Source organism: Lutra lutra, chromosome 9 (assembly GCF_902655055.1).
Source record: "Lutra lutra chromosome 9, mLutLut1.2, whole genome shotgun sequence".
Taxonomy (NCBI): Eukaryota; Metazoa; Chordata; class Mammalia; order Carnivora; family Mustelidae; genus Lutra; species Lutra lutra.
The window spans coordinates 127,467,628-127,494,594 of NC_062286.1; the positions used below are offsets into that span (position 1 = coordinate 127,467,628).

General features: G+C 47.4%; 1 long non-coding RNA gene across 2 annotated transcripts in view; it reads right to left on the reverse strand.

The window, feature by feature from the left end:
* Positions 1-26,967, reverse strand: part of LOC125110045 (uncharacterized) — a 93,763-nt gene that overhangs the window by 40,433 nt on the left and 26,363 nt on the right. The window contains exon 3 of one of the 2 annotated variants that reach the window (XR_007130430.1): positions 19,179-19,359. The exons of the other annotated variant lie outside the window; for it this stretch is intronic. This is a non-coding gene — a long non-coding RNA (uncharacterized LOC125110045). Of the gene's footprint in view, positions 1-19,178; positions 19,360-26,967 lie in introns of those variants that run through there. 2 annotated transcript variants of the gene reach the window in all.

A 26,967-nucleotide genomic window follows, 5' to 3' on the forward strand; every position in this document is an offset into this window, starting at 1 on the left:
GTCTGTAGAGAGAATCATCTCCTTTCGTGCTTAGGGCATGAAAGCTACAGACTCATAGGATTTCCTAGTGGTCTTAGTATAGAGACCTTTCCAGAAAGCTTTGGAATGGCCCAGGAGTGGCAGGACCAGGGCTCTGCTTAATGACAGACACTGTGCTGGGCTCAGAAGCTCCCCTCTGGTTTGGTCCATCACCTCCAAGCCAGACCTGTGGATCTGGAACACATCTCCCCAAGGGCTCCTAGAAACTTTGTGTTGCTAGGACTCTGGCAGGCCTACCTGCCCGCCACCCGCCCCCATCCTCTGGACATATGCATCTGGTGCTCGCTTGCTTATCTCCAGTATACGGTTTAATCGTCATGTATACATGGAGCACAGATAATGTCCATTTCATTGCTGGTGAAACTGAGGCCCAAAGAACAAGAAGTTCACAGGAAGTCAGTGCCTGGTCTGCCCAGCTTATCCCTGGATCCCACTGTCTCTAGGAGCTGGGCTCCCATCACACAGCAGCGGGGTGGCCGAGGCAGAGCTCTGAGTCATCAGGCACCTCTCCCACCTGCCTGAGAGCTCTGAGAGGGCAGGCTGTAGCTAGGTTCACCTGGGAGCCCAAGGGCCACCACAGAGCCTCTAAGGTGGAAACAGCAGTGAGCGTTGGCTCAGATGAACGTGGAGCGGGCCGCATGGAGGCTGAGGCAGCAAGAACTGGTCTGGAAAATGACCACTGACCTGAATCTTTGCCCAGAACTTGAGATAAATGATGAGTGAACACTGATTGGGCACAGGACATCTTGCCTGACCTGCTTCATCTTCCTTCCTCTCTCTCTTTCTTCCCTCCCCCTTCTCCCCCTCTCTTCCTCTCTCTCTTCTCTTCCTCTCTCTTTTTCTATTCCCCTCTCTCTTCCTCTCTTCTCTCTCCTTTCTCTCTCTTCTTCTCTTCGCCCTTCTCTCTTCCTCTTCTCCTCTCTCTCCTCTCGCTCTTCCTCGCTCTCTGTCTTCTTTGTTAGGCTTTGGTCCTATATCACACACACATAAAAATCCAACTTTTCGCAGAATTGTTACAGAACAAGACATTTACCTCAGTGGTCCCCTGTGTGCTCCCCACCCACCCCAACCTTGAGCAGTCAAACTGTTCTAAAAGGGGATGAAGGGTTGCTCGAGATCCTAGGATTCAGCCTTGAACTGCTAGGATTAATTTTCTCCCACACTCGTTGAATGACAGAATCAGGCTTTAGGAAGATCTTGCCAGGTTGGAGCGGTGGGCCAAATTTAACAATGGAAATCACAAAGGAAAAGTACAAACCCCACACGGGGTTCAAACAAGAAGTGACGTTCAAGCGGAGGCACAGCACGCCCGGAACATCTGGAGTGTCTGATTTTACGCCGGGCCACACAACCACAAACATGGTGCTAAGATGAGACCCGTGAGAGGGCCCAGCTCCCACCAAGTGTTCACAGCCTGCTGAGTCCATTCTGCACTGCAAACCAGGGTCTTTCCAGAGGGGTTAGCCCCTCACTCTCTCTGGCAAATGTACCTGTGTCTCCTTTGATCACTTCTCCGCTTCTCGTGTCCTTATGTCCTCAGACTCCCAAGAAAGAAACAACAAAAGGACCCCAGCCTTGACCCTCTCCCTCTCCTGCCACGTGTGGCATAACCAAGCTGTCAGTTCTGCCTCCTGAACACATCCTTTGTCTTCCCTCTCTGTCCTGCCCATCATTCCCTTATCTCACCAGCCCCAGGAGCCTCTTACCTGGTCCTCAACTTCTCATTGTCCATTCTTTATATTGTGTTGAACTCCCTTGTCCCATCCTCTAAACATCACCTTGGCCCCATTGTGCATAGGATAAAATCCTAACAGCCCAGCCCGACACTCTCCTGCCCACCCTCCCAACCACCTGTCTGCCTCACCATGTCCTAATCTCATGCCAGGCAATCCATCTTTCTTCTTTAGCTTTTGAAGGTGTCATTTCCTCTGACCTTCCGTTTCCCAACCTATCACTCCTATTCACCCTTCAAAGCAGGCTTGGCCATCCCTTCCTCTGGGAAGATGCAGGCAGTGTGGTCCCTCTGTCTTCCAGGCTCAAGAGCGCCCCAAATTATCCTTATCATGCCACCCTGGCCCTATGACTATGCCTGTCTCCTCCCCTGATAGCAAGATCTCTGGGGACAGGCTCTCAGTCCCAGTCATCTCCTGAGCCCCAGGGCTGAGCACTGAGCCTCGTGCACAGTACTCACCAGGACAAGGAGTCACAGATGGGTGCAGGGGTGCACACGTGCACGCAGGGATGTAAACAATGTCAGGATGACTTCAAACCACCTCTGGCAACCTCCCACCCAGTGAGCAGAGGCTCCAGAATGGGCATGTGTTGGTATGAATCTGCCATTCCCTGACTTGGCTTGGCTCTCCTCGAGCCTTCCAAGGTGTAGACATCTCTCCGCATGGATGGGGATCCCAGGATTTCAGGATATGTCTTTCTTCGTGCAGGGCCCTTGCACCACTGACCTGTTCCAGCACTAGAGGAAGACCAGCTGTGTTGGATTTACCCAGAGGCATTATGTGAGTCTACACCGAGAGACCTTCCCCAGAAGTTGTAGCAGGTGGAGTTCCCAGGAAGCAGACTCAGACCAGCAAATGCTCCTGGGATTTCTCCCCGAGGAAGGCACCAAAATTGGGCAGAGGAGAAGCTGCCCTGTGACCAAAGTGTCACCGACTCCATGGGGTGCTCCACCCAAAGTGGGCCCTTCAGAGCTGGCCCAAGCAGGGGAAGGGGGCCTGGCTTCCATATACACGTCAGTGCGGCTGCCCTGGCAGGAGACATGACCTAGAGAGACGAGGCTCCCATCAGCCCACGCGGTGCCACAAAGGACTGAGAGCCAGCAGTGTCCCCAGGGAAGGAAGTCCTTTGGTCCAGCGTGGGGATCTGGACAGCACACCAGAGCACACTCCACAGCCTACGGACTTTTCCCATGTATTTCCAGAAGCCCTACTGGGAGCCTGCCGGCGGTACTCAGGGCCCACACTGTGGCACTAGATCCCATGTCCCAGCTGGTGCTCCCAACTGGCTCGCCCCTGGTCCACAGTTCTGCAGTCCTCTCCCAGGACCCAGCCTGCTAGGTCTCGGTCCCCGGGCACTGGCAGGGCTCCCACAGGCAGGGGCAACCAGGTCCTGCGGCACCTCTGGGGTATATCCCATTTCCTCCCTCACCAGGCCTGTTGAGACTTAACACTGGTGTCAGCTCTGGCCAAGAGGGGACGATCTTTGGACAAGCAGGAGGCCTTGTAGGAGGGAGGCCTCTGAAGCCCCTTCAGACACAGGAGCAAGGCTGGTGGTCACTTGCACACACTCAGATGATTCAGGGAATCTGGGACTCAAGATCAGGGTGCATCAAATCGAATGTTCCTGTCACATGCCTCACGGTCGCATTCTTCCCTAACCAGGGCCTCACCACAGCCCAGTGGATGGAACTAGGTTTGAAATACATCTTCTTTTACTCTCAAGATGAAGTCCAGGGCCCGGCCTTGGCTTTCTCTGCCTTCAGCCTTCAGAAGAAGAGAGTTCCTTCCCTTATGACTGACAAGGGCCTCTGGCTTTCACACTTCACTTTTAATGCCCATTAATCACTCATAGTCTTCCCTTTTCTTTTTTTCAATGTGTCAGCTGAGCTTAGCAATAGCTGTCCCATTCCTCTAAGTTTACAGAGACCTTGTGCTCCACTTCTCAAACGCCTGATACCTCGTGCTGCCCAGTGCTTCCCAGTCTTCAGCGCACCATCCCAGCTCACCACTGGTGAAATGTTTCACATTTCCCCTGCTGCCCATGTCAGGAGCTCTCTGTACTTGACTTCCCACCAAGGATGCAATCCTCGTGGCCAGCTGGGTGGCAAGGGACCTGGCTCCAAAGTCTCATCTTAACACTGGCTTTGTCAGATCACTCCTCAAACCAACTATCCCAGTTTGGGTATCTCAAGAAGCAGACTCAGATGGAGAGGAGGGGACGGCCCTAATCCCAGTGTTCTCTGGTCTGTCTCTAGACCCTGGGTGTATTAGTTGAGATAATATTAGCTGCTGTAAAATATTTATACATAGTAGCTCAGACCTAATATAAATGTATTTCTCTTCACATAACGATTAAAGAGGTATCTGGGCTCAGCAGATGGCTCTCCTCCGAGTGATGATTCAGGAACCCAGGCTCCTTTTCTCTTGTGGAGAGGAGCCATCTCCAACATGTAGCTTCCAAGACCTCCGTGCTTCCCATATGGCATAGATGGAGCGATTATGGACAACACAGCTGGGAGGCATGTAGGGGCCTGTCCTGGAAGTGACACCCTATCACTCCAACCACATTCCATCAACTAGAAGCAGCTTAGGGCCACACCCACCTGCTGGAGAAGTTGGGAAACATGAGCTAGCTATGTGCCCAGAAAGAAGAGGAAATGGGCCTGGCCAACAGCTGGCCACTTTTGAAAACATTTGAGAAGTGGCAACTTTCCACTCCGGTAGAAAACTAGGGAAATGTTAGAATGTCAGTCTGAGATTCTTCAACTCCGCCAATGATGCTAAAGTCATGTGAAATCATACAAAGTCATCCCAGAACTCTTGATTTTAAATCCCAGCTTTCCTCTTTGCACTCCAGACCTTCTAGAACCCACAATCTTCTCTTAAGCTTCCCCCTAAAGCCTCCCCGAGTCTGCCCATCGCATGCCGGAGCAACATCAACTACAAATAGCTTATGTGAGATTTAGAACCAATGACAGAGAAGGAAGACAGGATGAAATTTTGGCTCCAGACCCAAGAAGCATGCTTATCTCCAGGAGAAAACCACAATGGCTTATTTCTTTACCTCTTCAGTCTCTTACAGGAGATATGACAGTTTCTTACAATTTTTTTTAAAGATTCAAACACTCCAAGGATCAGCAGTGGACAAGTTAATGAGAAATACAATTGTTGCTGTTAGAAGTAAAGAGCTGATCATGGTGAAATGTGAGGAAATTATTGCATTTATCTAGGGTTTGTCAGTTTAAGTACAGGAAGTTAATGTTGGGGAAACACAAATGGTCTTTGAACCAAGTGAATAATGTAGCTGCTTTTTCCTGCCATTTTTTACAACTGTTATTAAATTAAATACGCATAAGTTCAAATGCCCCCAAGATAATGCGTTTCAGAATACCTTGTGGGAATAAGTCATACTTGCATTTTCAGATGCCAATCTGAGCCTACATATTGAAATCTCTTTCCTCCTTCCTACCAATAGAAATGAATAAAGAATGTCTAGAAGTTTTGAAATGAATAAAGAAGTCTAGAAGTTTGATAAAAGGGAAGACTCTATCTCCACGTTAGAAAGCAAGGACGGGTATTCTCAACACGCCGAAGTCATGTGGAAGGCCCATGGGATGCGGTGTAGGTGGCACCAGATTGAGGACTGAGGAGAACACTGGCCCACTCACAATTCAAAATAGGCAAGGGAAGAGCCCATCCGGAAAACAGGCAGTATAGATCTCTGCTAGACCAGGGGGCCTGCTTCATCCTCCCACCCAAAAGAAGTAAAAGCTCAGAGAGTGAGGGGCTTGGGGGAAAAAAGGTGAGGTGTGAGACACGTGACAAGGGGCAGATCTGAGCTTCCTGAGAGGTGTGGGGACAGCAACAAGTGTCGAGGAGTCCCCGAGCCCAGATGCTCTCAGGTCCACATGCATCTCAGCACGCACTTACTTCCCAGGACGCCAGCCTGCCCTCCAGCCGCCAGCACCCACTGAGAACTCTCTCTGACCACAGGGCCAACTCTGTGAAGTGACCCGGAAGCAGCAGGCCCCGGGAAGTAGGCTTTATTTAAAAATGCCCCAGCTCCCTCACGTCTGAGGTGAGATAGATCTGAGGCACCTGCTCTCCCCTGGCTCCCAGAGTTCCCTGCTGGGGAGGAGACGCAGGTGTCCCCAGAGGCAACCTGTCTGGGGCTGCGCCTGGTTCCCGCTGCCTTTTCCTCCCTCACTCGCTTCCTCATTCCCCGGGTCTGAGGGGTCCCACAATCGGCTCTCTAGGAAAGTAGCTGCACTTATTCTCTCAGGATCTGGGGAGACCCAGACTAAGCAGAGTTAACCCAAACATTGTGAACGTGTAGCTGGTGGGTCAAACCGAGTGGGGCCATTGCCACAGCAGGGGTATTAGAGCAGGCAGTGGAGCCCATCGGGGATGAGGGCTGTCGTCTCAGCTAACGTCAAACTATTATGAACGTAGGGAAGGATCCACCCAGACGGGAGGACACCCCTTTAAATGCTTCCACCCTACACACACACACACACACACACACACACACACACACACGACAAGACTGCCTCTCTTTGGGAAATATTTGAGCAAAGAGAGACCCTCATAATATCTGACAGAATCCATCCCAGTCTTGGGCAAACATAAATCTCTCAAAGAATAAGAAAATAAAGAAATATCACCTACCGTAAAAAAATATTTCGTGGGGAAAAAAAAACAACATCCCAATCCTACAGAGTCTCTGCCAATGTTTTCCTGCATCTGCACTTGAGAAACCTTGAGGAAATCTCTCTTGAACAGATGCAATGAGATCTAAACACACATCACAAGATGTCAGCACGGGGGGAAAACCCGGGTGAAGGGTCTGTGGGAACGCTCTGTAACAGCTCTGCACCTTGACTATAAATCTAAGACTGTTCCAGAATAAAACAAAAACAAGGCAAGACTAAACAAAATGAAGATTGCAGCTGTGAAACAAAAAGCTCCGAAGTCAGAAAGTACTTTCAGCAGGAAAAGCAAATACGATCATCAGAATATCTAAATGTGGTGGAGGCCAAACAATGGTTTGGATACTGCCAAAATCCAGATTAGTCATTTGGAAGATCGGTGTGAGCAGTTTCCCCCAAACTCAGAAGAAAGGGACGAAAAGATAAATATGAAGAGACAAGAGAGGAGAAATATAGAATGAGTCCTGGAGGCTCCATAAGCTCCCATTTGGAATTCTAGAAAGAGTGAACAGGACAGATGGAGGAGAGGCAATAATGAAGGAAATAACAGAAGGAAAATTCCCTCAACTGTAAGCAATGGACCCGCTCCCAGGGATGGTAAGGCAAGTGCTGGCAGGGAAACCTGCAGTGAGCCGTGCTGTGGACAGGCGCCAAAGCTCAGCCCCCAAGCCACACCTGAGCCTCTTGGCATCTGCCAGGTGGACATGGCAGAGAAGAAATTCGAAGGGCACTGGCTTGTCTGGGTTGCAACACAATAATCGAAGGTGTGGAAAAGTCCAAGATTCCTGGCATCACTCCCAGTAACCTAAGCATTTGCACAAGTCCAGAGCACACGAGGAGAACGTAAAGGAATCCTGCCAAGCATGGCTGGACCACTCTGGGAAAGGAACAGAGCTCGGGCAGCCTTGGAGGGGGTTTTCTTTGGGGTGAGGATGGGGGATGAGGATTAGGTAGGTCCCAATGCCATGTTTCCTCACACCCTTAAAATTTCCTTGCCTTCCAATGCCTGCTCTCCCAATCCCATCACTCTCCCTATCCAGGCTGCAAAGCTTAGAAGACTTTGGACTCATCCTGTGACCCCTCAGGCCTACTGGCTTCCAGAAGATAACTTTTTATGATTGGAGTCTCCCTACTATCTACCCTTTCCTCTCCATTCCCACAGCCTCAACCCAAGTCCAAGCCGTTGGACTATTCAACAATAACTCATGTGGTCTTCATGCTTCCAGGCTCTGAAACCCAACAGTCTATTACTGCCAACACTTGAGTCAAACCTGATGTTGCAAACTCAGATGCCCACAGGTGATGTAAATGTGTGAAGCAAGCAGGGTTCACAATAGAGAATGGTGAGGACTGTGGTAAACTGGAAAGCAAGTGCCCTGACTAAAGGAAACAGTCACTACTCCCCTCCAGCCCCTGTTCCCCATGGGAATGTTGACCCAGCAAGGTTGGATCTTCCAGTTTTTTAAAGAAAAATGAGAAATTCAGATTTTGTTGGTTAAAAAAAAAAAAATCCTGGTTCTTAAAAGTTGCCCCTAGCAACCACCATTTTACTTTGTGTCTCCATGAATTTGACTACTCTAGGTACTCTGTATGAGTGCCATCATACAGTATTTGTCTTTTTTTTTAAATATTTTATTTATTTGTCAGAGAGAAATCACAACTAGGCAGAGAGGCAGGCAGAGAGAGAGGAGGAAGCAGGCTCCCTGCGGAGCAGAGAGCCCGATGCAGGGCTCGATCCCGGGGTCCTGGGACATGACCTGAGCCGAAGGCAGAGGCTTTAACCCACTGAGCCACCCAGGTGCCCCTTGTCTTTTTATGTCTGGTTTATCCAACTTAACATCATGTCTTCAAGGTTTATCCATGTTGTAGCAAGTATCAGAATTTCCTCCCTTTGTAAGGCTGAATAATATTCCATTGTGTGGCTATTCTGCATTTTGTTTATTCGATCATCTATCAGTGGACATTTTGGTTGTTTCCACATCTTGGTTATTCGGAATAATGCTATGAACATTTTTGTACAAATATCTGTTCAAGTCTTTCCTTTCAGTAGTCTGGGACATATACTCAGAAGTGGGAATTCTGGGTCACATGGTAATTTGATGTTTAATTTTTTGAGGAACTTCCATATTGTCTTCCTGAATCATACATTTTTTTAAACAGTGAATTCTATGGTATGTGGATTATATCTCAATTTCCTTTTAAAGGTTTGAGCAATAAATGATGTGAAATGTTTTGTAAGGCAACTACCCTGGGCTCTTTAAAACATCAATGTCAAGAAAAATAAAAAAATGTAAGAGAAAAGTTGCAGATCAAAAGAGAGTAAGGAGACCCAATGACTACAACAAAAATCGGTGAGGGAACGAGGTGGACACTGGAGGTTAGGTCACCTAATACCCAACCCCAACCCTTTCTTTCCTACCTTCCTCTGCTATAAAGGCTAGAAAGGAGTGAGTGAGTGTGATTCAATTTCCCAGCCTCTCTTGTAGCTTGAGGTGTACCTGTGACACAGTTCTGGCCAATGAAATATAAATGGAAACTTACTGACAATTTCTAGGAAAGCTTTTATTTTCATATCTCCCCTTTCTTTCTGCCTGAGAACCCAGAGGTGAGAATAGAAATAGAACAGCCATCTTGCAACCACAGATTAACAAGCTCAACAACAAAAGTACCAACATGTTAAGAACAGAGGAATGGGGGGTGGCGCCTATGGGGCTCAGTGGGTTAAGCCGCTGCCTTCGGCTCAGGTCATGATCTCAGGGTCCTGGGATCAAGCCCCGCATCCAGCTCTCTGCTCAGCAGGAAGCCTGTTTCCCCTTCTCTCTGCCTGCCTCTCTGCCTGCTTGTGATCTCTCTCTCTCTCTCTCTGTCAACTAAATAAATAAAATCTTAAAAAAAAAAAAAAAAAAAAGAACAGAGGAATGGAAATTCAGACCTGAGTCCTTGATGGCATCATAGGTCTGCCACACTAGCCCTGGACTCTCTGTACCTTTGAACTTCTTGTTATGTGAGATTTTAAAAAACATAATAATAATCCTTCAAGCAAGTGACATAATTTCCATTATTGGCAGCCTAGTGCATTCCCGAGTGTTACAGGAAGATTTCCAGAAAGATGGCAAATTGCTTAACTTCCCTATGCCTCAGTTTCCTCAGCTATAAAATGAGACTAATCCTGGGGATTTGATGAAGACACATCGTAGGGTTGACGTGAGGATGAAAGTAGTTACAACTTGTAAAGCACTTAGACAAGAGCTTACCTGTAAAAAGGCAATAACCCAATACATGTTCGTTGTTATTAAGGTAAATTTATTCGTTGTTATTAAGGTATCATTATTACTACCAGTAATGTTTTTATTGCATAATGAGAGAATGTTCATGAAACCCCAGTCTCTGAAGCCCACTGAATTGATCAAAAGGAGCCCCAAGCAGAGACAGAGTCTCTAGTGACAAACCGAGGCAGCCTCTATGAACCCGTTCCACAGATGCTGACTCGTGAGGTGGAGCCCAGACCATAGGGAGACACTGGGAGGCAGTGGGATTTTGTGGGTCAGAGCAAGGACCCTGGAATCAACTTCACTGGATTTTACTCCTGAATCTACCGTGTATTAGACTGAAACGAAGGGTAAGTCGCGTAACTTTTATGAGTGTCTTTTTTCCTCACCTGTAAATCGATGATAAGAGTCGTCCCTAACTCAGCAAGTTGTTGGGAAGATCAAATGAAGTGCATAGCCCAGAGCCTGGCCTCTAGTTAGCACACCATGTTAGCCACCCCAAGTCCATTAGCTGCTGCTGTCGCTGTTCTCAGTCCCATCCTCTCCAGAACCTTGAAAAAGGTGTTGGATAAATACTTTGGTGGAATCACGGTAGATGAATGGATGGGTAGATCGATCAGTGAATGGACAGATCGATGGTTCAATGGACAGATGGACGGACACTGTCTCTTGGAGGTCAGGGAGCTGGTACTGAGAATCCCATTAGTCTGATAAGGGTTAACAACCTCAGCGCACACACAGCCCCATTCGTTATAGAACCTGCCTGGACTCCCTCTTCTGCCCCCACAGAGTAAAAAAGATATCTCTGATTCACAGCCTCAGTGTACAGAGCACCCCCCTTGAAAATCACTTCTTAACAAAACTCTGAAAAATACATCTTGCCACTGCCGTGAGAATTATAGGTTGTCAGCCTCCCAGCATTAGTGCAGATCCCTAGACTTTATTTATTTTTAATAACAAAGTTGCTGGGCCCTTCGATAATGGGGGCCATGCCATCTCAGAATCTCCTGACTGCTGTCTGACAGGGAAGGGGGCCACCTATACCACCCCACCCTGAGCACGCAGGCCAGCTCCACGCAGACAGCTCCATAAATCATAATTAGTTGCCACCTTCCAATGTGGGTGTGGAGGGTGACGGGCAGTGAAGCCCACACCAACCTCAGGCACAAAGACAAACCTCAGCCTGATTCACTGCAAGGTAATTACAGGGACTGTCAGAAGCTGGTGTCGGCTTTACTTTCTAGTCAAAGAAGCTGCAGGAACCTAAAAACTCCACATATTCAAAAATAATCACTGAATTCCCACAGCGAATTTGTGGGTCCATCACTCACCAAATAAAGACGTCTGCAAAGTACTGCTTCTTTCAAATGGAACCAAAAAAACTGAGTTACTGCCTTTTCAATGATCTGCAAAAGGCGGGGGGGGGCAGGGTTTATTAAGCATCTACTATGCACTGCGCTCGACATTTTAAGTGCATTTCTTCACTTCAATTGCCCCTCTTTGTGGGGCTGGCTGTACAGTTCCTCTCTTCCAGATGAGGAGACTGAGGTTGAGGAGTTAAATAATTGGCCCAGGGCACAATGGTGAGAAGGGGATCTGTACCCATATTTGTATGACTCCAAAGCTGGTTGAGTATCCAGAAGCCCTCGCTGGTCGTCTTGGGAGTTGGTGCATCCTGCAGCTGATCTGTTCTCTGTCTGCCACAGACCTGCCCTCAGTGGTGTCCATTCCTGTAGATGCTCTGCCCCAGCTAAAAACAGATGCTTACGCTGAGCTGGTCTGGGCCTGTTGCCCACATATCCAAGTCAGGGTGCCCGTAGTGAGAAAGCTTCCAGATCACCTGTCTACACACCATGTCTCTGGCTCCTTGAACCCTGTTCCAGGGTTTCACTCCAGCAGAGCCACAGCCAGACACCTCTACCTAGTTCATACCACCCCAAACCCTTAGGGCTGTCCCAGGCCTCTCTGGGTCCCTGACTCATGACCACAACATCTTTCTTCTCATCTCCCTGAAACATATTTATTGAGTGCCCTCTCTGAATCATGCCCAATGCCAAGGTCTGCGGCTCCAGCAGTAAACAAGATGGCCACAGCTATAACCCTCATGGAGCTGTTAGTCGAGGGAAGGAGACAGACACTAAATAATCAGAGACCAAACATTTCCAGAATCATCTACTCAACTCGCCAACACCCCCACTGGATCTAACAGAGCAATCAGCACTGAGCAAACATCATCCCATGGAAAGTCTCAGTTAACCATCTACAAGGGTCTATATAGTTAAGAATTAATATTATTCCCAGTTTACAGATGGAGAAACTGAGTAAGCCCAAGAGCTCACAGCTGACAAGTGGAGGAGCCAGGGTATGAGCCCAGGCAGGGTATTCCAGAGACTACCCTTAAGGATGCCCAGTGATGTGCCCTAGGACGATGGACTCAGGTAGCCAAAACCCTCATTTGTTTAAAAACAAGTTTAAAAAATAATTCATATGGAGGCTGGCACACTCATGCTAGCCAGACAGCATCTTTTAAAACAGCTTGTTTTTACCATTCGACAGGTGTCTGGGTGGCCCTAGGCACAAATCAGGACTCATTTCTTTGCCAGGAGTGGAGAGCAGAGGCTGAGGATAGAGGACAAGCCCTCCCGATGGCCCTTGGCAGGCCCAATCTGTCTGGCTGGCTGGTGTCTCTTGTGAGAGGCCGCAGCTGATGGCCCCTCTCCTCCCAAGCAGTGGGTGGGGCTCACCACTTGGTGCAGACAGCAAGCAATTGATTTCAGATTCCTCTCCCACTCTTTCTCTCCCTCTTTCTGGATCCCAGAAACCCATCAATTACCATGCACGCGCGGCCCATTCAAAGGATGGATATTACCTTCTGCGCTCACAGCAGAGCTGCGCATCCCTATCCAAGCACAGATGGAAGACAAGGGCGTGGGGTTAATTGATCAAGCAGCACGGGCTTCTAGGCGAGGGCTGGCATAAAATGGCTCATTTCACAGATGCACAGGCCCCTTGCTTGCCAGTCTCCTGTGACTAAACCAGGTCACTAACATGCTTTTGAACAAACACACCTGAACTTACACATTCAGGTACATCTTATGTCCTCCAAAGTGGTCACCTTGGAACACCCCAGTCATCTTCCTCCGTCCTGCAAAAGTGTTAAATGTGAACCAGACACAAAGCAGGCAGTAGGGCTGGAAGACGGGGCTGGGGACAGGGGGGCGGTGGTGTCACATACAACTCAGTGCAACTTAATTCATTTCAATCCATATTTCTTGAGCACCTACTGGGTACAAGGCCCCAGGGTAGACCATTAGAATGTGGAGGTGCGTCCTGCTATCAGGAGTAAGATAGACAAACAAAGCAGTGTCCTGAAGATGGCAGAGTGTGAGGAGGGCAAATAGTGGGGGGAGAGTAAGGAACAGGTTGGGGGACAATACAAGACAGATGGTGTTAAACACTAGAGGTGGTAGTGGGTGTTAAGCTCAGAAAGGCAACAAATGTCAATAATTTTATTTTCTCTAAACTGATCTCGGGCCTCAGCTTACAGAGCTGGCAGGAAATTCATACTTGGGGTTCCCTTCTTGTCTCCCTGGATCCTGTGAAGGTCAAAGATCTTACACAGAGCCAACTCTAGAGATGTTCAGTTGTCATAGGTCCACACTGGCTGCCTTTGTTAGGGATATTGTCCAAGTCCTTGAACCCCAAGGAAACTTGGGAGTTCCTTGTTGACAGATAGCAATGCTGCCTCCATGCCATGCTGGGCTCAAGAAACTGCTCAGACTGGGACCCCCAATGCCAGGGACTCAGCCTCCTTAAAACCCCTTCATAGTCATCCCCTCTTAATCCTGTTACCTCCAGGAATTCCCTTCTCCTTACAGAATCCCAAACACCATGTCTTTCCTGCTCTTTGGGAATTTTCCCTCTCTCTTCCTATCTGTCTGTCTGTCTCTCTCCCTACCCACTCACCGTCTAGTTCTGTCCACTAGGTTCTATTTTATCCCTACCAAAGGCTTCTCTCCCTCCCCACTTGGCATAACCCCCTGTACTCAGTAAGCCTAGGTTTTTCACAATAACAAAATCAGGGAAGAGGCCCTTCTTTGGGCAACTTCTTTTATCCTACAACACAAGCCTTCCTCAGCAAGAAAGACAAAAGCCTCTTCACCTTAGAATAGGGAATGCAAGAACATAACACGAGTTAATGTATTAAGTTATCCCATCTGTCAAAGGAAGACTCAGAAACGGAAGTATTTAGAAAAGGAAAAAAAATTTTTTTTTCTTGCAGAGAGCACAAGAGAGTCAGGCTTCAGAAGGATTGGCTCACCAAATACAAAACACAGCAATTATTTCAAGGAAAATGACTGCAAAATCACCTAGCTCACTGGGTCTGCATTAGTTTATGCATGACGTGAAAACAGCAACTTTCTCACATGATTATCACATTCACAAAAGTATCTTCACAGATTGCAACAGCAGGAGCCAAGGACAAAACTGTCTTTGTCAGAGGGTCCAGAAATAAGGAAAATATTCAAGGATGTATCACGTTAGAGGCCCTAATATTTTGGGTTGGTCTCAGGGTTTGTGAGTCTATAACTATTGGTTCAGGGTCTTTTTCCCCAGTGTATGGGAAGGACTGGATCATACTGGAAGCCAGGAAAAGTGGCTATTTTGGTTTGTGAAGACCATACAACCTAGAGAAAAAATGCAGTGGGAATCCAAATGAGTTGATCAGAGGGGATCATAAAAGAATGAGTATGGGACCTTAAAAGTGTGGGCAGCTTGGGCAACTGGAAGAGATGGAGGGCACAGACACAGGGACACATTCACCCACCCAAGAGGCTAACAGTGGGTGACGGGGGCTGTGAGGCAAGGCTGGTAGAGCTGGAGGAAGGTCAGACCGAGGACGGTGGCTGGGCTTCTCTGACAGCTCAGCTGTCCAGACTGTGCCAAGGATGGCAGCTCTGTGCCAGCCCCCTCAAACCCGAAAACATTAGCCTGACCCTGAGGTCATTTAGTCCAAGGTTTTCCTACAGGTGAAGGGGAACTAAGGCCAGAGAGCCTGGATGTGTCCTTAAAATATCTTTAGCAATAGCACATTTGGCCTTCAGGTCAGGGGATTGAGGGGTGAGGGCGGCATGGGTTTTTGGAAAGAGTAAGAAGACATTTAGAGTCAGGTGTGGTTCGTTAGGCAAGGACCCGGATGAGCCAGGCCACTTCCTGCTAACAGGTTTGTAAAAGTAACCTTAACGGACAAAGACAGGAGGGAGAGCAAATTCTGACATTGTTAACAGCCACTAAAGGCCATTCCCAGGAGAATCCAAACACTGGGAACAGACTGATCAGAACATGGACGCAGCCTCCGAAAGGGGTCAATCCTCATTTTGGCAGTTACACTCTGGGGTCTTCTTTTTCTTCTTGTGCATTGCTCATTTTAATTGAAAAATAATAATCCGTGCTCACTCTGAAACATGTAAACGATGAAGAAGGAAATGGACCAAAAAGTGAGGGCCCCTTTAATAGCTAAACCCAATCCTACCCTCCTCCCCAAAGACAAACGACCTTAGCAATTCGGTGTCTACTTTTCCAGATGTTTGCACCGATTCCCCCATATGTATGCATACAAACTCATTTACTGGAGGGTTTGCCTAATCAAAGGGCATTACACAATATAATCTTCGGTTCTGCTTTTTCTCTACTGAACTTGGCATCACACTCATCTTTTCTTTCCTGTCATATACTTGACCGCTTTCTTTCAAAAAGCTGGAAGTTACAGTGTGTGGGTGCCGCATAACCGATGTAAGTGTTCCTAATTAATGGGCATTTCGGTTATTTTCCAGTTTCTGACTAATGTAAATGATGCCACCACGCGCATCTACATTTTTGTATATAGATATGCCTGTGCCCTACAGCGGCGATCCCTAGAAGTGAAATGCTGAACAGTGAATCTACTTCATACTCCGGCACAAGCACAGTATGAGAGGAAGGTTCATTTGGTTCTCCCCTCACTAAATAAGGAATTCATGAGCTCTTAAGAATATTTGTCAGAGGCGCCCGGCTGGCTCAGTTGGTAGAACACGTAACTCCTGACAGCAGGGTCATGAGTCTGAGCCCCATGCTGGGTGTAAAGATTACTTTAAAAAACATAAAAAATAGGGGCACCCAGCTCTTGATTTCGGCTCAGGTCATCATCTTGGGGTCCTGGGGTTGAGCCCCACATTGGGCTCCGTGCTCAGCAGGGAGTCTGCCTGAGGATTTTCTCTCCCTCTCGCTCTGCCCCCTGGCCCCCACTCATGCTGGTGCTCTCACTCTCTCTCCAAAACAAATAAATCTTCTAAAAATAATAAAAAATAAAAATCTTCCTCAGTTTTATAGGGGCCAAATAGCACCACATCACAATTTGTGCTCCTTTAATTATAAGGCTGGATTGATTTTTGTTTTAATTCTAGTATAATTAGCATACAGTGTTCCATTAGGTTCAGGCAACATATAATGATTCAATAATTCTTTACATGTGGGTCTGTCGTTGTGTACGTAGGGTCCTCTGAGAAGCAGATGGCAGGACAGGATGGAACGAGGAAGAGCTTTGCTGGGGGAAATGCCACGTAGGCCAGAGGGAGGTGGGGAGCAGGAGGAGACAGGAGAGCCTTCAGACCCACATACAGGTGTCCCACTTGTGAAAAGAGAGGGGGAAGGAGGACCGTGAGGGATAACTTTCAGATCACGATGCTGCTCTGAGAAAGCCTCAAGCAGACCAGTGGCGAGTTTCCAAGGTGGCCTGGGTCAAGGACCCCACTGTGTTCTGTCGCTGGCTGGGAACAGCCTCGGGAAAGCATGACCCAGCATGACCGCCATGGTGGATCCAAAGATGCTCTAGCTTGCGGCTGTCAATCAGCCTTTTCTCCCCCATCGGAAGTTCTCTTGAAGGGGAGACTGACCAACCCCACCTCCACGGCCACCACTGGAGTCATTCTTCTAGAAGTTACCTGGCCATACCCTCGGCCTGATTTTCTATGGTATCTCTGTGTTTTCATTACGGATCTGCAGAAATTCTTCACATGTTTGGTATAGCAAAGCTTGTTTGAATACACTACAAGTATTCCCTCCTATTCTTTGTTTTAAATCTGACTCTGTGTTTCACCATATAGAAGGCTTTAAGTTTTAAAAAAAAATTGTATAGTAAAATCTGTTAACTTTTTCCATTAATGCACCTGTGTCTTACTTAAGAATGCTATTTTTAATTTTTTAAGATTTTATTTGAGAGCGAGCGAGCAGGACCTGGGAGAGGGGCAGAGAGAGAGAGGGAGAGCAGACTCCCCATGGAGCAGGGAGCCCAACACTGGGCTTGATCCCAGGACCCTGGGATCATGACCTGAGCCAAAGGCAGACACTTAACTGACTAAGCCACCCAGGCACTCCTAGAATGCTGTCTTCTTTTAGTAGAAAGAGAAAATGAGAGGAGGGTGCCATCATTTTATCTCATACTTTTTCTGGCTCCACGGTACATAAGGGACAAAAATTTAGTATAAATGATTACGTTATGCACTGACCAGGCCTTGGTTAAGTTTGCTTGTCGCAACTTCTAGTTTTTTTCTTTTACCACCTAACTATTACAGAATATATTTCTATATTACAAAATGTTTTGGAATCAATGGGCAGGCTCTATTTATTCAAGTCAAAGTCCACTTCTGAAAGAAAATCGCTGCAACCGAAGACATGGGCAAAACTCCACATTCGAGAGAAGAAAGTGACACTGCTTCCATGGTGGGCTGGGCCTGATGATGTGGGAGACCGCAGCTAGGAGCAAGGTATGAGAAGGAAGAAGAGGAGCCTGTGCTTAGAGTGCCCTCCTTCTACCCTCAGCGAGTTGGAGAGCCAGTTCTGAGGATGATGACCCATTCCACACATGCTTTGATCATTCCATCCAGCCTCCTTTTGGTTTTCTCCCTAGCAGCTCTCATAAGCTCTATCTGTTACATTTATGGCTTGGGAGCAGGGGTTTCCTGGCTTTTTCATGGCTCCTGATGGTCAGGTGGTTGTGGGACATCTGCTGACCACTATCTCACTTGGAGAGGGATTTGGGGAGAAAGGGTCCACTTTATAGAACCACAGGAAGGAGGACCTTCCACTGCACCACACTTAGCTATTCTCTCTTATCTTCCAGTATCACTGTCCTCCTTCCAGGAGCCTCGAAGGAGACAGCCCAGCATGCCCCTGGATGCCCTCTACCACACCCACACTCCCTTGGCTTCTCCCAAGGCTCCAGTACTCCCCCAAGACCACAACAATTAGCCCCAGACAATTACCAGTGATCCGGGACTGTCTTGATCTCACGTTTTTATGTCAGGATGAATTTGGATTCTGAAGTTGATCTTATTGTGAGGGTTTTACGAGGGAAAGATTAAATCGTCCTCTGATGTGTGCTTCATTAGGCCCCAAATCCTTGAAGAGTCATTAAAGCACCTTCTCATTGAAATGCTCTCAGTCTCAGCCTGATGGATATCTGCAGGAATAATCTCTCCATTATTTGGGAACTAAACTGGCTGGGAAGCTCTGCCAGATGTGATTTTGCAGCAGTACTTTGTGTCTGGCTCCTTTGTGGCTTGTGACCCTTCAAGTCCATGAGTGTAACAACATCAGAGCCTGAGCCTGTTCTGTTTTTCCCAGGAAAAAAACATTCCTGCCCTTCCTCTAAAGGGTCATGTTTGCCCTGAGTTGGCTTCACTCTCACCATGAACCCCCAGCTGCAGGTCTAGTCTGAGGCAGGTAGGGCTTAGTCCACGGTCATGGCACAGCCTGAGACCAGGATCAGGGCTCAGTCTAGATATAGTGTCAGGCTCAGTCTGGGACCAGGATCAAGGCTCAGTCTAAGACCAGAGTCAGGGCTCAGTCTTAGATGAGGATCAGTGCTCAGTCTATTACCAGAATCAAAGCTAAGTCTGCAATCAGGGTTGGAGCTGTGTCTGGGTCCAGGGTCAGGATCCAGTCTGCAGCCAAGATCAGGGTTCAGTCTGTTGCCAGGATCAGGGCTGAGTCTATGACCTGATTAATAGCCCAGTCTGTGGCCAAGGGCTCACCGACTGACCCTGGCCTGGCATCAATCCCATCTCAGCTCAGCCAGCATTCAAGGATTTGACATCTTATCTGTGTACTCCCAGTCTCAAATATTAGCCAGACCTACTCTCAGCCAGGCTGTGCCAACAGCCACTGAGAAATTCAAGCTACCTCCAGTGAGAGAAAGCAGACGGGGTGTCTGCAGGTGACGATCTGTATCAGAGGCAATGTGGGGAAAAGCTGAGGCAGCACTGTAATGGGTCTGGAATGGTAGCAGAAAAAGCCAATGTGACACCAGGACCTCAGCCTCAGAAGTCCAAGGCAAAGGCAAAGAGATCCTGCATTATTTCCAACCCTTTCCCAGAAACACTTACCACTCATTCATCTCTCCGATTTCAGCAGCAGAAAGAGCCAGAATCTTTGGGGAAGGGTCCTTGCTGATGCCAAGTCTCCTTCTGATCATGGCTAAGAGGGGAGTTGTTCTGCTTGGTATGAAGCAACCAGACTTGCTGGGTGGCCTTCCGTGAATCAGTCTTCCTCTCTGGGCTTCAGGACATTCCCCTGCAAAAGGAGGAGTTGGAGTGGCTTGTCTACCATGGCCCCTCAGTTCAGCCAGATGGGGAGAGGCTGGGAAGGAAGAGCACTGGAAAGGTCCTAGGCAAGACAGTGAGCTTGGCAGGTCTAAGGACCAGGACTGAACTTAGTGTGACTGGACACGGTATAGAGAGGACAAACCAGGGATGAAGGCAGAAAGAGAGGTAGCAACTAAGCCCACAGGGCCTGGGTACAATGGAAGAGGGTCTGGTTTTTATCCTACAGGCAATGAGGAGCCTGCCGAGTTTTAAAGAGAAGAGTGAGCACCACAGGGCTGCATGTTAGAGTCATAGTGCATAGTCTGGGTGCTTGCTGTGTGAAGGATGGTTCAGAGGGGACAAAGGTGCAGACAGGGAGGAGACCCCACAGTGGTCTGGACAAGAGATGCTGGAGGCCTGGGCTAGGGAGGGGGCAGAGGAAGTGGTGGCAGAGGGACACTTACAAGAGTATTCAGTGGGCAAAATCCACAAGACTTGATGGCAAGCAGATATGGGGGTGAGGGAGGGCTCAAGGGAAAGAGGTGAATTCCAAGGCTCTGGCTTGTGTGAAGGATGAATAGTAGTGAAACCCATTGACATGGGAAGATTGAAAGAGCAGGGTTGGTGCAGGAAAATGATAGTGAATTCCAATCTAGAATTGTTGAGTTCAAGATGCTCATGGGACTTCTAAGTGGAACCATCTAAGAATGAATGAAGAACATAGGCCAGGAGTTCAGGTGAGCAACCTGGGCTAAAGATAGGAATTTGGGAGATGTGAGCCCTTACCCAGGGATAACGTATAGGGAGAGAAGAGACGGGGACCCAGGGTGGAATCTTGGGATACCCCAACATTTAAGGAACCAGCAGAGGGAGAGAAGTCAGCAAAGAACCCTGAGAAGGCATAAGAAGAGGTAGGGAAAACAAACTTGAAGAGGCGATGTATGTATTGGAAGCTAGAGAGAGAATGATATTGAATATGTCCAAGAAGCAGGATGTGAGAACTTAAAGGATACGGTGACCACAGAGGCAATCAGTGACTCTTCGGAGAAAGTGGTTTCTGGAGCCCTTCTAGGGACAGAAGCCAAACCAATATAGTAGAAGGATTGAGTAAGTGGACGTGGAGATTGGAAGTGTAGACAACTCTTTAGAAAGGTTTTCTCAAAAAAAAAAAAAAAAATAGAAAGGTTTTCTCTGGAGGGGATGGGGTAGGATCATAGCTGGAGGAAGGTGTGGAATTTAAGGCAGAGAAGCGTGTTCTAAGCACAAAGGGACTTATGTGTGTATATGCTGTGGGAAGGACCCACGGGAGGAGGAAATTAAAGGTACAGGAAAGAGAGCTGCTGGGGGAAAGAATGGGTCATTGAGTGTCTGGCACCTACCATCTTACAAGTCCCTTCCTATCCAATTCTAGTATTTAATTCTGTCAACCTGCCTGTGGCATCACATAACCATGCTCACTTCCTCACAGCACTTCCCACTGTCAGTAAATTATTTGAATTATACTTTGGCTATTTATTGACTCTTTCCAACAGATCTCAGCTCCAGAGACTTTCCAGTCCCCGTCACTTCTTTCTTACCTTTCTTGATTTTTCATCATGCCCTTTACACTGCCTGATATTATATTACTTGTTTGTTACCGGTTTGGGTCTACCTCCCCCACCAAAAATGTAAACTCCAGGGAAGGTGGGACTAAGCCTGCCTTGTCTCCATTACACCCCAGCACCTAGCACAGTCCCAGATCATAGCAGGTACATAATCAATGTATGGAATGAATGAATGAATGAATGAACCAATGATCTAAGAAAGGGTTCTGAGAACTACAAAGTACTGTTCAAAGTGAAGGACAGGGAGAAGAGCCTGACACTCATCAGACCTATTCCATCTACCACATACACAGTTTCATCTAAACTTCATAGCAACTTTTTGAGGTAGGAATGATTGGCCCCTTTTCAGAAATGAAGAAGCTGGGCTCCAAAGAGATTTTAAACACTGTTAGAAATCACACGGCTAATATGTGCTGGCACCAGAATTGAAGGCCAGAATGCTGGGTTTGGTTTATTTGCTTTTCTGAAAATCCTGAGCTCATTTTCTGCCTCCTACCCACAGCCTCTGGGGATGATCACAGATCCCTCCCTCCACCTGTCCTCAGGACTACAGGCCTGGGAGTGGGGGCTGACCCAGTCCCATGTGTGCTCCAGAACCAAACCCTTGCCTGTAGCCATTCGGAAGGAGGGGAGCCCTCCACAGGGGGTAGCTGGGGCTGAGTGGAAGGACAGTCAGGAGAGAGATTTGAGAGCGAATCTGGGCAGGACCCGATGGGTGTAGGGATGTGGCGGCAAGAAAGAACAAGATACCTATCATGGACTCCCAGGCTTCAGGCTCGGGGCGTAGGTGGCAGTGCTGAGATCCAGAGAAGGCTGAGATCCAGAGAAAGAGGAGCAAGTATGGGAAGGGAGGTGGTGGGAAGGGAATGGTCAAGCCTGTGGACATCCAGGTGATGGTGTCCAGTGTAAAGCTCAAGTCCAAGTTGGGAATGATCAATGGAGCCATCATGGTAGATACTTTCATGGAGGCAACATGGTGAAAGGGAGGGCCCAGGGTGGCCGGAAGGTCTGTGAGCGTGCTCAGAGGAGCGAGCAGTTGGTAAAGCAGGAGGACAGTGGCCCTCCTGAACTATGTAGCTGTGGAGACAAAAGACAAGACAAATGAGCTTTGCTGTGTGTTCCCGCAACAGAATATTTTGCAGCCTCCCTGGATAAACAAGCTTTCATCTACCACCAAACCCTCTGTCAGCTGAAGCAGCTCAGGGAAAAGATAACACTGCAGGTTTGGATACTCCCAGCTGCTGTGCCTAATTACTACACAAGCAAACAAACCCAGAGATTTGGAGGCCAAGAGGGGCTTGCCTGTAGGGAGGAGGGACATTTCCCCACTCCCGGGGGACGGGTGGAAGACAAGCACAGACATTTACTGAGCACCTACTGTGTGCCAGACACTTGGCAATGTCATCTTACTTAATACAGTATAAAAGGCATCAGCCCCATTTTGCAGATGTGGAAACAGAGGCTCAGAGAGACCTGGCAATGCACCTAAGTTAAGAGTTTCACCCCGGTGTCTTCCCATGGCACTTCACAGCCTCCCTGGAGAAGGTCCAGGTCTGTTCCCCTCGCACTTTCCCCAGTCTTGCAGAGTCAAGTCCAAATGCCCTGCTCCTGATTTTTCAGCTCTGTTTACTATTCTTTCCAAAAGATGTCTGTTTGCAAGAAGTAAAACTGTTGGATTCAGCAGTAGAGCAACAGGTATAAAGGAAACTGCCATGAAGAGCACAGACTTCAGCTCCCAGCACTACTGTATATTCACAGCAGATTTCTAAAACATCATTTGACATAGATGGTAATGCCAAGGGAACCCATTTGCCTCTTTCCTCCTGCCCTGCCCCGGGCACATACGTCCAAGGTCAAACCAGGAAGAGGAAAGGAGGCTAGGGAGCTGCAGAAGAACCAGACTGCCCCTCAAGGAGATGTCAGCAGTCTTCTTCTGACTCAGGAGACAGACCAGCTCTCCTTTCTGACCTGAGATGGGAGAATGAGACTCAGAGAGGAGCAGTGAACAGAGTGTGACAGAATTAGATCCCAAGCCCCACAGTGATCTTCCCAAGACAACCTGCAGCTTCATAAGCCAAGAAATCCATTTACAAGGAAGTTTTATATATGTATTACTAGTAAGATTTAAATTAATTTCTTTACTTCAGAAAAGGATCCCCCAATGCAAATGTGAAAAGACCACATTTCTATAAAAAAGAGAATGAATATCCGAAGAGCAACCAGAAAGTTCCTAGCACTGTCTGTCATCATTAATTTGCAAGACTGTACACCAAACCCCAACCATACTGGCCTTTTTTTTTCCCCCAGTCCCTTGAGATGCCCAGCCTTGTTCCTATTTCAGGGCCTTTTCGGTTGTTATTCTCTCTGCCTGGAACACACATCTCTAACCTTATATGGCTAACAATCTTGTTGCTGGGATCTCAACTCAAATGTCACCTCTTCTGAGAAGCCTTCCATGACTACACTACCTCAGACAACCACAGTCATTCTACACCAGTGGGTCCCAGACTTGAGCATGCATCAAATTCACCTGGAGGGCTTGAAATGCACATTGCTGTGCCCCAGTCCCCAGAGCTGCTAATTCAATGGGTTTGAGTGGGTCCTCAGAATTTATATTTCTCCCAAGGTTTCAGGGTAAGTTAATGCTATTAGTCTAGGAGCAATACTTCAAAAGCCACTGTTCTATAACATCACCCTGTCTTGTGGTCTTCATAGTGTTTTTCATAGTCTGAAATTATCTTGGTAATCTATTCAGTTACTTTACTATGGCCCTTCATACTGATTGGATACACCCGGGAGGAGTGTATCTGTCTGTGTGGTTTATTACAGTATGTCCAGTACCTAGAGCAAAGCCAAGTACATGTTAGATGCTCAATGAATATTTGTTGAATAAACGAGTTAGTGGATGGATGGACGGACAGACGGACGGATGGATGATGGATGATATATGGATGAAGGATGGATAGATGGATGGATGATGGGTGATGTATGATTATGGATGGAAGGGTGATAGATGATGGATGGATGGATGGATGGATAGATAGATAAGATGGGTGAATGAATGGATGGATGCTCTGCATTCCTGCTTCAGTACACACCATCTTTGTTCTACACCAAGTCAATCCACAGGTAAAACCAATCCCATTCTTGATTTCCAAAATCCCACTGAAAAACGCAAGAATATGAAACAGTTTGCCAAAGATGTTGGAAGGCCATGGCCAGAAGGCACATATTACAAAACAGCAAACAAGTGAAACTCCATTTAGGCATAGCTGATTTTAAAGGTCACTGCAGTTATCCTATCATACCAAATGGACCAAATGGAAGCCATCTTGAAGGCTTCTCTCTCCTACACCTCCCCTCCTTGGCCTCCTCCTCCTCCTGCTTGCTCTTTCCCTCCTCAAAAGATCTAAAAAAATAATCTTTCTCACTTTCCCATGTAGAGCAGTTTAACCATAATTTTGGCATTGCTTAAGGATCCCAAGCAGACCAGTACACCTCCCCTGTCTTTAAACATTCCTGCATCTTTGAGACTCCTTCCTCTCCTCTAAGACTCATGCGATCCCTCATATCACTTGACCATCCATGTCTGTCTCTTTGGCTAGTCAAGAGATTCAGACTAAGGATCCAAGTTCAAATTTAGTCTCTTCTCTGACAAGCTTTAATTTCATGATGCACTCAGGAAAAACACCAAATGTTGAATATCACATGTAACCAATGCCATCACAACATTCATCCCAAAAAGCCTTGCAAACTGTACAGCATCCTAGGAATACTACCCATTATTACTTCCCTAGTTTATAACTCCTTTGAAAGGGAGACTCATAACTTATTTGTGTTTTCATCCACCCCTCCAATGCCTTACACACTGAAAATACTTTATAAATGCCTTAAGAGTTAAATAGCCTCTCGATATCACACTAATGAGCATTTAAAGAGGGAGCAAAACACCTCCTTTTAAAACCTTCTCCCTCCCATGGTGATCTATACTCTGATTTTATTTTCTCTGTTCTGAAAGCTCCACCTTAACCCACATGCAGAAATTAATCTGTTTACAGAGAGGTGACTGCCTCCTGATGGCACAGCCCAGATAACCAATCAGTGAAGTATGAGAAGGCCCTGGTGAAAAATTAAGATCTTGAAACATTGTTTTTGATGCATTCAGCAAGCTAATCCAGTGCCTCTTCATTCAGAGTTTGGTTTTGGCTGCTCTTCTGAAATTATTATCCCTAATTATTCGGAAATTCCAGATGGGGGCTTCCTCTCAGAATCCTGGTCACCCACATTCCTGCAAATCCCCCCTTTCCCACCATGGGCAGGAGCCATCACTGCCCAGACCACTGTCACATCTAGGCTCAAATACTGCCTTGGGATTGCTTCATTTTTATTTTGACTTTTTAGTATTTTTAGGGATTACTTAATTTTTTTTTCTTTAGGGATTACTTAATTTTAAGAGACACTGAGGTGCCTCGCCAAGGAGCTGCCACAATCCACAAGGCCCTAAAGGATGGACCATTTGCCTCCTGGGGAAAAAACAAGCAGGACTAAAGCCAATTCCCACAAAGGAATAGACCCCAGACAACATTAAGGCCTGGACCAGCTGAGTGACGCTACGTCTAGAAAGATCACCTCTGAGTCTCCCGGGCTCACAGCCATCGCTCAGAAGGGCACTACAGCTGTGCTTTGCTGGTTTGTTGCCAGAGTATCCAGAATAATCAGAGAGTTTAGGAGCACCCCGGGAGACTCTAACAAAAGTCATGAAAATGGCAAAAACTACCTTCTCTCATCCAGCAGTAGCATCAGCAAAAACTGTGCAACTCCTTAAGAAATTTTAGGGGTCCCTACGAGACTAAATGTCTCTGGGAATGCTCTGTGCTGTCTCATGCTTTCTATAACTGGATTTCCTCTATAGAATTTAAATCTTTAACAGAAGTACAGAGAAACTATAACATTATAGGGGTCCATCCCACCTTAGAGTAAGTCAGCTTCCCACTCTCAGGAAGTGGCTTGATGCCCATGCCTGTTCTCCAGTCCCCATACATGTGTGGGGCTCGGAGAGCCTTCGTTTTATGAGACTGAGCCTCACTCAGATTCTGAATCTTATCATACGATCCTTGGGGAAAGCAGGACCATATTCTCTGAATTGTCCTCCAGGTTTCCCTACTTCTAGATGATGTAAACATCCAGCTAAGAGGTTGGACACATTTGCCTCAAATGATGGGGGACTGAGCCACTTCCCCTTTCCTTCAGCAGCAGATACGCACCAAGAGAATAGACACTCTCTGTCCCAGGTCTCCCAGGGCAGGAGAGAAGTTGATGGTGGAGCTGCGAACTCAGTGATCTTTGCCTACCTTGTGAAGTTCAGTGCCACTGTCAACTGTTCACACAGTGAGCAAGAAAAGCCACTCTCAGAAGTAGAACCATTTGCTTTAAGTACCTCGTGGTCTTTAGTTACCCCAGAAGGAATAGAATCGACCCTACACTGTCGAGATATATCATATTGAGAATCTCTAGAGGATGGAAAATGCAACTCTCACCGACAATTTGGGACAAGTATTGCTGCCTGAAGTTTTTTCTGTCCTCCTCAAGGAGCATCACAAAATCCATTTGACTGGGTTTAATTTAGCATATGTGGAAGCAGATCTGGCCAATTCCCCAGCTCTATACTTCTCATGCCCTGGTAGAGAGCCTACAGCGTCCTTAATGAGCTCTGAGTAGGAATCTGGCCCTGCACCTAGGAGAGAGCCATTCTCTCAGAAAGCTGAGGAGTTCCCAAGACATTCTGCCAACACTTCCCCTCAGGATACTGTTTCAGTCAGACCAGGGAATCGATGTAAGAAACAACCCCAGTGTCAGTGACATCAGGACACAAGACAGGTCCTTTGGGAGTTGTGGAAATTTCTCCTCTGAGTAGTCATTCAGAGACCCAGGATCCTTCCCTCTTGTGGCTCCACTCTCCCCTCAGTGCTTAGAGTTCTCTCCATTTATCCAGT